Raw genomic sequence first — 9,821 nt, forward strand, 5'->3', positions numbered from 1 at the left:
AATGTACATGTATGTCTTTTGTCCTCAAAGTTTTCATAAAAAACAAGTAAAAAAAACAATGAGAAAGAGGTCAAGGGCCTTAAACACACTGTAATCAACACAGATAAAAACTGACCGATTTGTGAAAGCAATGTGTAATGTGAGGAGTATGCATTATTGTGTCTTTTTGTAAATGTTACTGGATTTTTTTTAAATTTACTCCAGCGACCTATTTCTGATGTCCTTGTGAAGAAGCAAATAAAAACCGCTGAGGAAACATCAATTGAACAGGTTAGTATATTCTGCCTGTATATATATATCTGTGAAAAACGTAATTGTATCATATTCGGAAAGTGTGTCACTCATGCTTATCACACAAAGAGATAGCCAGAGACACACTGACTATCAGAGAAAGACCTGGGCCCCATGTTAGATTCTTCATTGTCTGTACCTTCTATGTTTGCTAATGCACACATTTCAGAGCACACAGAGACTTACGTCTTGTGTAATGACCCTGGTACATAGTAAGAACAATTCCAGACTATTTCCTTCGTCTGTATTTATACTCGGTTTCAGGGTATTTCTCCACAGAGAAAACAGAACCTTGCATATTCCTGAGCGCGATTATACAGAATGAGTTCATATCTGAGTTCATTACTCATATTAAAACTTTCAGACCCATTTAGAGAGTCATGAAAAATAAGTAACAGCACCATGAATTGGTGATAGGAACCCCACACATGGAATTCAAAGTATTACCCCAATTTTAGCTAAGAAGAGTGTATATCATATAAGTATTTAATAATTACTGTTTGACCAAAAAGTTCCCAAAAATATATTTTTTTCAAAGTGGAATTAGCACAAGCTTTTTGTTGGTGATAAATGATAAGCTTTTCCATGTTGTAATGCTGTACAACTGTGTCACAAATGCAATATATTATCTTTACATTACATTCAACACTGGTTTTAGCTTGGTCTGGTATTATCTTAACCAGGGTACCTCTGCTGTTGTGTGGGTTATAGAGACATATAACCAGTACTTTAAATGGGGTACTCTCTGGTACAGAATACCAGCACTTTTTTATGTTGAGAGTACAAGCAATAGCTTAAATTGGAGAGTATCAGCACTTCTCTGAAAAAAGCGGGTACTGTGGCACAGAGTACCTGCACTTCTATTTTTCCATTTCAAGCACTGCATATAACCCACACCTCTAAAAACTCTACATTAATTCTCATATTTTGGCATTCTTCAAGAACTCTTTCTGATGTTCTCTTTTACCACTAGATTCAGTCTAGTGTAGTAGATAGTAAAGAGGTCACGAGGGACACCGTAAGTTGTTTGTTATCTAATATTTATACTGTTTTATGCTAAAAGCCAAAACAGATTCTCGTTAATTTAAGCTCAGGTGCATGAGCTTGGACGTCTTAAAAGCAGAATACATTTATACAATTGTTCATGTTGTTAAATATCCATACTTGACAAACCATTCAATGTGATTTGACCTTATTTCTTCCTCTTAGAATTCTCTAAGACTCTCTCTGCTTTAGCTCTTTATTCCAAATCTTTCCTTCTCTTGTATCACCACTTCAGCACTCTATAAATGAAAGTATTGAAAACATTTTCCATATTCTTGTGAACTTTTATGGAAATCTGTTCTTTTCAACTAGGATTTTCATGCACCTGCCCATTTCCCATCAGCCAAATTCATTTTTTGGAGAGGTAATCGCATACCTCCATTTGTCACATTATTTTTTATTTACACTTAGGGCTCCATCACTGGTAAAGTGGTCAGGGTTAGAAACAAACCCAGTGATCACATCAAATGCAATTCTATGATGTTGGTAAACGAAATGCAAAATGATAAGCACACATACTTTTTTGTTGTAAATGTTAGCTCTGGTTTTTGGTTTCTTCCAGTCACCTGCACCCAGTGCTGCAGTCCAGAGGCTGGATCAGACAAATGAGAAAAAAATCAATGAAGAGGTTAGTATATTAAGGGCCATATGTATCATAGTTCCGTTTTGTGAATTCTAAATAGCGATTTTTAAGGAATCGCTATTTAGAATTCGCAAAACGGTATGTATGTACAAAATCGCTTTTTTATAGCGATTCCTTACCATTCCTAATTTGCGATTAGCAAATTGCTAATCGCAAATTACCCATTCATTTCTATGGGCCAGGGGGCCCATAGGAATGAAGGGGCAATTTGCGATTAGCAATTTGCTAATCGCAAATTAGGAATTTTTTCAAGGGTGCAGGGGTGTCTCAAGAACACCCTGCTGCACCCCTGAAAATGACATGTGGGGGCATATGGCGCACATACATGCCTTAAGGGCATGTATGAGCGTCATATGGCACCTTTGGGTTTTTTTGGAAAAAGCTTTTTTAAAAGAATTCGCAATTTACCACCAACTAGAAGTTGGTGGTAATTTGCGAATCCTTATGGGCTTTTTTTGAATATTTTTTCTTTGATACATTGCATTTAAGGAATCGCAAAATTTGCGATTCCTTAAGTGCAATCGCAAAATAAGGAATAGCAAATTTTGCGATTCCTTATTTTGCATCAAACATGTTACATACATACCATTTAGGTAATTAGCATTCGCAAAGGCCGAAATTCTGCGAATTTCGGCCTTTGCGAATGCTAATTAGTTTGAGACATATGGCCCTTAGTCTGTTAATAAACATTTGTGAAATGCTGAAGAATATCCTTTTTGGCACTGAGTTGGCCATGCTTATCATACTAATAGAGAACACTAGAGACACACTTTGACTTTTATACAGAAAAGATCAGGACCTGCTCCCGCGCTCAGGTTCTACACCCTCTGAAACATCTTGGTTTTGCTGATGTACATATTTGAGAACCTATTAAGGCTGAAGTCTTGGGCATTGACATAGCAGATACTGTTCCAGGCTAGTCTCTTCATGCTATTCACACACCGTTCTCCGATTATTAGTGCTTCATTTGAGTTGGTGGGGCCATTGACACTCATTTTTGCGGACCAGCTCCTATTTTTCTTCATCAGACATTCACCGAGTAAAAAGAAGGAAAAGACAAAAGCAGAAACTCAGAGGAGGACAAAAACTGAAAAAACATCACTAAGAGAGAAAGCAGGAACTGGCAAGTGTAAGAAAGGACTCACAAAAAAAATCTTACACTGTGTAAGATGAATCTCGAGACCTCCTTGAGCGTGAAAGTGCCTTGAAATGTGAAAATCAAAAAGTAATCTCCAATGTCTTTCAATTCAGGAATCGTTTATTTTGAACCAATCTTAATAATTTGTTTTTAATTCAAATGATGTAGAATTTCAAAACAATTCACTGCATAGTTGCAATTCACAAATGCTATGCGTTTACTCGTCATTCATAAATGCATCCCCTATGCATTTCGAGCATAGCTCTTCATCAGGGGGAATGTCTAAAAAGAAAGAAGAAAAATACAGGGGATATAGTGCGAGGTAGGAGCATAAATGTCACAATAAGCAAATAATGGTGATGTAAAAAATCTGAAGCTCAAAACGTACCAAGTGGTTTAAAAAAACTTACTGTTTCCAATGTTAGAGGTGGAGCGTAATTGTGACAACGGTCAAAATGAGCATATTTTAGCTTCTTAAAGCGAAATGAAGCGTCTCTTAAAGGAAAATAAACTATATGTTACCGCATGATAACGGGGCAAATGGTTTGCCCCGTTATCATGCGGCTTCGCGTTGTCTGACTCAGAACTGTGGTGATTACATGTACGCCATGGAAACTTTTTAAATTGTCTTCCTTTGACTCCGGATGTGCCTCTGGTCTCAATTTTTCCAGAGTACATCGCATATAGTTTATTTTCCTTTAAGAGACGCTTCATTTCGCTTTAACAAGCTAAAATATGCTCATTTTGTAACACATTCCTGCAATCCCCAACTTGCAAATTTATTGTGTGGACTTCTCACCTCTTCATATTAGGCTTGACGTCTTCTGTTACAGTTTGCCTATCTTGCAATTTTGCGGCAAATCTGATTCCTACGATTGTTTATGGTCTTATAGGTCCATAACGTTTTTCATTCATTGTCCTTATTATCATTTCATCACATCCTAACCGGTCTTCAGCCCTGAGGAAGTTATAGTACTCATTTGTACCAACGAAACACGTGTTGGCTGTTTCCATTGATGACAATTGGCTGTGTCCATTGATGACAATTTGAATGTTTCCAATGATGATGAAATTTGGTTTCGAATAAACAGATGATCGGATGCATAAAGAACATTGATCTGTCTCTTCTGTCTCATGCGAGAAAATCTGATGAATGTATATACATATGTTTGAATTTTATTTTTCTGCTATGAAATGTTGTGATTAACATGTCACTTGTTTGATACCTAATTAAGGATAGTGCACAACTGACCCAACCCAGTTGTATTTTCATTATCTATGAAAGACCAGGCCTGGTTCCACAGTTAGATTCTTAATCTTCTGCACCATCTTGGTTTTGTTGATGCACAAATTTCAGAGCTTATTCAGGCTAAAGTATTGTGCATTAACTTGGGCACATAGTATGAACTGTTCCGGGCCTTTCTCTTCACACTAGTCACCTCTCTGCTCTTTGGTTTAGGTGCTCTTATCTATTCTTCATAACTCCTGGTCTTTCAGTCCAGCCCACCCCTCAAATACGAAGTACTATCTGTCCAAGTTCTTTTTCAGTTTCGTATATGTGACCTTTTAAACACATGTATTTCTTTATATGTTTTTTGTATCTGTCATTGATCACAGATTGTTGGATAAGTATTTGGTGTTCCATTAACCCAGTTTCAAGCTATTTTGCCACAGTGAAACCTGAGGCTAGTATATTTACGAGCACTCATTATAGGGGATGAGTTAATAGTGGTGTTTACTATTCATACCATGAATTTTCAAATTCGCTTGGGGATTCATATCAAATGAGTGATAGTACCACAAATTCAGATATTAACACAGTCATAGCTCAAAATGGGGAGTTCCATACAGAAAGAGAATTACCACAAGTTTTGCTGACATTTCAAAGTCCGAACTTTCCATGTAAAAATGTACAAGACATGAGTGATTTCAGTTTCAGTAACCTAAATGGGCTACCCGGTGAATTACGGCATAATATATCTAAAAACCCTTATCACCGAACATTCTACAATGCCAACTGATGATGATTGTTAGAGATGTAGGAGGGTGCAAATAGAACTTTTTTTTCTTTGCACTTGATGGCTTTGTTAAGGGTGTCGACATGAGCGGCAGAACTATACTATGATTTCTGCTTGACCTAAACAAGATAATAAAAATTTATTTTCAGAAACAATGAGGAATTAGCATTAACTGTTGTTGGTGATAAAATGATTATCTTCCATATTATGTAATGCTGTATTATTGGTTCACAAATGTAGTATAATGCCCTTACAGCATGTCCAAAACTGCTTTTATATGGGTCTGCCCTTGTGGACATAAGGACACCACTGCACTTGATTTGGTAAGAGAGACTAAAATTGCACCTGAGAAAACTTTCATTAATTACCATAGTTTGTCTTTCATGGAGAACTCTTTCTGACTATCTCTTTTACCATTAACGTCGGCCTACAACTGTAGTGGAAAGGGGAAAGGCAATAAGGGGCATAGTAAGCAGTTACGTCTCTAATATTTATACTGTTTTTATACTAAAATCTAACATTGTTCCAGTTCAGTGTAGATTAAGTGGCTCAGAGAGGATTTATTAAAAACTGGGTACAATTGCAGGGTTGTTCACCTTGTTACATATTGCCACTCCAAAGGCCATTCACTATCATTCATGCATATTTTCATCCCCCTAACTCCCCTTGACTCATAACTCCTTTATCTCTGTATACTAACCCTGGGCGGCCAGATACGCTCCGTGCACGGAGTGCACGGAGTGCCGTCTCCTACGCATTTTGCGTAGCCGGCGTAGCCAGGCGGCACTACGCGCGCTCCGCACACGGGGCGTAGCCGGCCGCCACCCGCCTCCCTCCCGCCCTCCCTAAATACATAAATAAAGGCATAAAAAGCTTTTAAAACCACTTACCTTGTCTGCCGCGTCCCCGGGGCTCCCTCTCGCCGTCCCGCGATGCGCGCCGCCATTTCGGATTCTAATGCGCATGCGCGGGCGGCCGCGCATGCGCATTTCTCGTGAGGAATGCGCATGCGCGGCCGCCCGCGCATGCGCATTAGGATCCGATGCGGTGGCGGCGCGAATCGCGGGACGGCGAGAGGGAGCCCCGGGGACGCGGCAGACAAGGTAAGTGTTTTTAAAAGCTTTTTATGCCTTTATTTATGTACTTAGGGAGGGCGGGAGGGAGGCGGGCGGCGCGGAGTGGGGCTACGCGGAGTGCGTGGGTGGGCGTAGTTGTGCGCCCACTTCACGTAGCTCCACGGAGCCCCACTCCGCCCACTACGCCCAGGGTTACTATATACCATACTTCACCCCCTTCACGTAACCCCTGATTCACCACTTTTGCGCTTTATCCCCAGTTGGTATATAATAGTATTGTATACTTTTTCCAGGTTGTCATGAGCTTTCCATGACATCTGATATTTTCAAAAACAATTGTATACCAAGACAAGTCTTGGAGTTCTCATACAGTTATCCATTTCCCATCAGTGGAATTAAATCTTCGCAATGGTATTGACATACCTCCATTTCTTAAAATTATTGTTTGGCCTTCACTCATGCCTCTGTCACCAATGAAAAAAAGTCAAGGGCATCAGACAACCAGTATTCATCACAGAACAATTTTGATGGATTTGTGAAAGTAAAGTGGATATAAGGAGCACACCTAATTGAGTCTTGTTGTAAATGTTAGGGGTATTTCTTTTTTGTTTCCTCCAGCCACCACCTCCTGATATTGCCATCCAGAGGCCATATCAAGAAACTGAGGACACATCAATTAAACAGGTTAGCATACTCAGCCTGTTGAAATGCATTTGTGCAAATCTTAAAGATATCATGTTCGGCAATGAGGCACTGATGCTTATCACACAAAGACAGAGGTAGAAACACATTTTGACCATCATCTACCACAGACAAGGACCTAGTTCCCTTGGTTCCTTTGTTAAATTCGTCATTGTATGGACCTTCTAGGCTTTGCTGATGCATACAATTCAGAGCACATAGAGACCTTTGCCTTGTGCATTGGCTTTGGTACACAATAAAAACTGTCCAAGACTATTCCCTTTGTCTTACCTATTTACATCTCAATGCTGTGGTGTGGTGATTCTTTATCCACTGTTTCACTACTGCTCCCACAGTGCAGTCCATTCCTGAGATATAAGGTTCCATCTGTCAAATCTGATTTTCCATCTTTTTCTACATGTGGCCTTTCAAATACATTGTCATCCTCTGAGCTGCTGTCATATGATTACTGGATATGTATTTGCTGTTCCATAAACACAGTTTCAGGTTATTTCATCGCAGAAAAACCAGAGACTTCCATATTCACGGGCCCTCATTATGTGGAATGAATTAATATTGGTGTCAGTGCTCATACTTACACCTTTTGGAGAGTCACAAAAATAAGTAACAGTACCATGAATTACTAATAGGATTCCCACACATTGTATTTAAGGTATTAACACAATTTGTAGGTTAGACTGGTGTGCACAAAACAGAAAGTGCTTCCAAAGGTTTTTATGACATTTGCATGAGTAGTGTTTCAACGTAAAAATGTACAAGACATGAGTGTATTCTACTGGAACATTTTAAGGTGCCTAAAGGAATGATCAAAGTGTGTAATGATTACTGTTTGGACAAAAAATGATAATACAAATCCATTGAAAAAAAATTGGAATTAGCTCAAGCTTTTGTTGTTGATAAAAGAATGAGATTTTACATGTTGCAATGCTGTATTACTTTGTCATAAATACAGTCTTAGCCCCTTTTACCTGGATCTGGCCCTATGTAAATAAAGGTGCCACTGCAGTCATGTGTTTTATAGAGACTATGATTGCACTTGTGAAATCGGTACATTATTTTCATAGTTTGTCATTCATAACAATTCTTTCTGACTTTTTCTTTTGCCTTTAGAGTCTGCCTCCTAGTGCAGTGGATGGTGAAGAGGGCACAAAGGACGCAGTAAGTAGTTTTATTCTCGAATATATACTGCTCTTTTGATAACAGTCTAAAACATTTCCCAGTTCTTTGAAACTAAATGGCATCAGCTTAGACTTCCTAAAAGTAGAATTAATTTATGGAATTGTTCATATTGTTAAGCATCTCCCGTTAAAAAGCGATTCAATGTAATTCGTGCTCATTTTCTTCCGCTTCGAAACCTAAAAGAAGCTCACTGCTTTAGCTCTTAATTCCAAATCTCTCAATCTCTAACTCTTCACTTGTCTATTTTATCATGGCATCCTTTTCTAGAAATCTGTTATTTTCAACAGCGATTTATATACTGTAGTATACAAAAAAGTGATGGCTGGAACGCTTGAACTAATTTCAGCTATTGTTAATGACTCGGGGCTGAATCTCAGTCAATCGTTATTTTGCATATCATTGGGTTTAATCTGAATTAGCATGGTGGACAAAAGAATGATGGGTTGGAATGCTACACCAAGCGGCTGCCAGCGGTTAGACTAATTGCAATCATTCCTTCCATCATATTTTATGTTATGTATATACTGTTCTAATTTTTAGACTACTCATACACCTGTCAATTTCCCATCACCCAAATGTATTTCTTGTGGAGGTATTCCCATTGCTCTATTTCTTAAAATTATTTTCTGACTTGTATTTATGACTCCATCCACAATAGAAGGAAGTAAGGGACATTAAAAACCCAGTGACCACATCAGATAAACTTCAATGATTTGTGAAATCCAAATGCCAAATTACCCCACACATAATTTTATTTTGTTGTAAATGTTAGATATTTTTTTGTTTCTTCCAGGTAACTACCACAAATGTTGCTGACCAGAAGCTGGATCGGACAATTGAGGAAAAACCACTTGAAGAGGTTAGTATAATCAGACTGTTGATATATTTTGTGAAAAGCTGAAGAATATCCTGTTTGACACTGATTTTGCTCATGCTTACCATGCTTAGAGGGAACTAGAGATACCCTTTGACCATCATCAATGAGAGACGTGGGTCTGGTTCCAAGGTTAGATTTTCCAAACTCACGACCATCTTTGTTTTGCTGAGGCACACATTTCAGAGTCATTTAAGACTTAAGTCTTGTGCACAGACTTTGGTACTTAGCATGATCTGTTCCCGGCTATTCCCTTCACACGCTCACACCTCTGTTCCCTGATTTAGGCAGCCATTATTAATTCTTTAATTCTTAGCTCCTTTAGTCAAGTCCACTCCTCAGACATGAAGTACCATCTCTCCAAGGTCATTTTTCGTCTTTTCCATGATGCAGCCTTTTAAACATTCACTTCCTCATATACATAAATCATCCCTGCCATTGATCTGTGTTTCTTGAATATGTATTTGCTGTTGCATAAACCCAGTTTCAAATATTTTCCATAGTATATTTACAATTGTACATTATGGGTAATGAGTTTATAGTGCTGTTCACTTTGTTTACTGTGCCTCCTCAAATTCATATAGAAATTCATGAAATTGACCTGCACAACCACAGATATGTAACATAATGCCCACCCAAGGTATCCAAGGTATTAACATATTCATAGTTTAGAATGGGGAGTTCCATGGAGAGGTTGTGTTTCTGCAAGTTTCTCTGACATTTAAAAGTGTTTCATTTTGGGTTCACCCTGAAAGGCACATCCACAAAGAGCACTCGCTCTTCTCATTGCTGCGTCCAGTGTGGTACCAAAGAACCCATTTTGGAGATGATACTTCCTTCTCGCAGAACTCAGTCA

General features: G+C 38.6%; 1 long non-coding RNA gene across 1 annotated transcript; it reads left to right on the forward strand.

Annotated features, from left to right (window-relative positions):
• Positions 1–243: 243 nt before the first annotated feature.
• Positions 244–8,073, forward strand: LOC144753114 (uncharacterized). The gene is made up of 3 exons (XR_013594202.1): positions 244–270; positions 6,829–6,894; positions 8,023–8,073. It is a non-coding gene; the product is annotated as an uncharacterized LOC144753114 (long non-coding RNA).
• Positions 8,074–9,821: the final 1,748 nt, after the last annotated feature.

The sequence above is a fragment of the Lissotriton helveticus genome, chromosome 5_1 (assembly GCF_964261635.1).
Source record: "Lissotriton helveticus chromosome 5_1, aLisHel1.1, whole genome shotgun sequence".
NCBI lineage: Eukaryota > Metazoa > Chordata > Amphibia > Caudata > Salamandridae > Lissotriton > Lissotriton helveticus.